Source organism: Cynoglossus semilaevis, chromosome 15 (assembly GCF_000523025.1).
Source record: "Cynoglossus semilaevis isolate Cse_v1.0 chromosome 15, Cse_v1.0, whole genome shotgun sequence".
In the NCBI taxonomy this organism is placed as follows: Eukaryota; Metazoa; Chordata; class Actinopteri; order Pleuronectiformes; family Cynoglossidae; genus Cynoglossus; species Cynoglossus semilaevis.
This window is the reverse complement of record NC_024321.1, coordinates 260,441-261,341: the sequence shown is the minus strand read 5'-3', so window position 1 is coordinate 261,341 and position 901 is coordinate 260,441.

Here is a 901-nt window from a genome sequence, read left to right as displayed (position 1 = left end):
CGCGGCTCAGGGCTGTTTCCACCGCCCTGGCGCACAGGCTCCAATTCAGCGAACGACTCTGCAGAAAGACGCCGCTCCTGGCGCCTCGCCTGAATGTGTCTATCGATGCGGCAGGTAAGTTCAATGATGGCATCCAGAGTCGTGGAGAGATCATGTGAAACCAGCTCGTCCTTGATGCTTGAGTAGAAAAAGCTTGAGGTGAACAGCGTCACACAAAGCAGGTTAATTCCACTCGCTCTGTCTCGCCTTAATGCGGAAGTCAATGGCATAATCCGAGACGAAGCCTGTCCCCTGACGAACCTCCAGCAAGCCCCCAGGTCCCAGTCTGGGGGGCCCAAAAATCTTGCGTAGCTCCCTGGAAAAAAATTAGAAATGAGGTGCAGGCTGGGGTCTGGCGATCCCACTCCGCCGTTCCCCACAACCGAGCCCTCCCTGTAAGGTGATTGATGTCGAACACCACCTTGTCTGCCTCCGTTGCAAAAGTGTGCGGCTGGAGGGCGAACAGGATGCTGCAGTTGGCGATGAACGGACCACACCCCTCAGGATCTCCTGCGTAGCGTTCCGGAGAGTCCACCTTGGGCTCCCAACCTAGACCCTGGAGAGGCGAGGAGGAAGTGGTAACCCCCAGATTAGAAGGTGGCGATGGAGGAGAGGCGACTGGCTGAGTCAGAGCAACAGCGAGCTGTTGCACCTGGTCAGTGAGTGCAGCCACCTTCTGATCCTGTGTGGCGAAAGCAGAGCACAAACCCTGGACGGCCGCAATTCCAGAATGGGTCCATTCTGGCCAGATCGTTCTGTCAGGAATGTTGGACTTTTGGACCCAAATGCAACACAAAGTCAGAAGCTCTTCCAAAAGTTTACGTGTAGAGAACGTAAAAGAACGTGTAGCCTCCGTGAACGG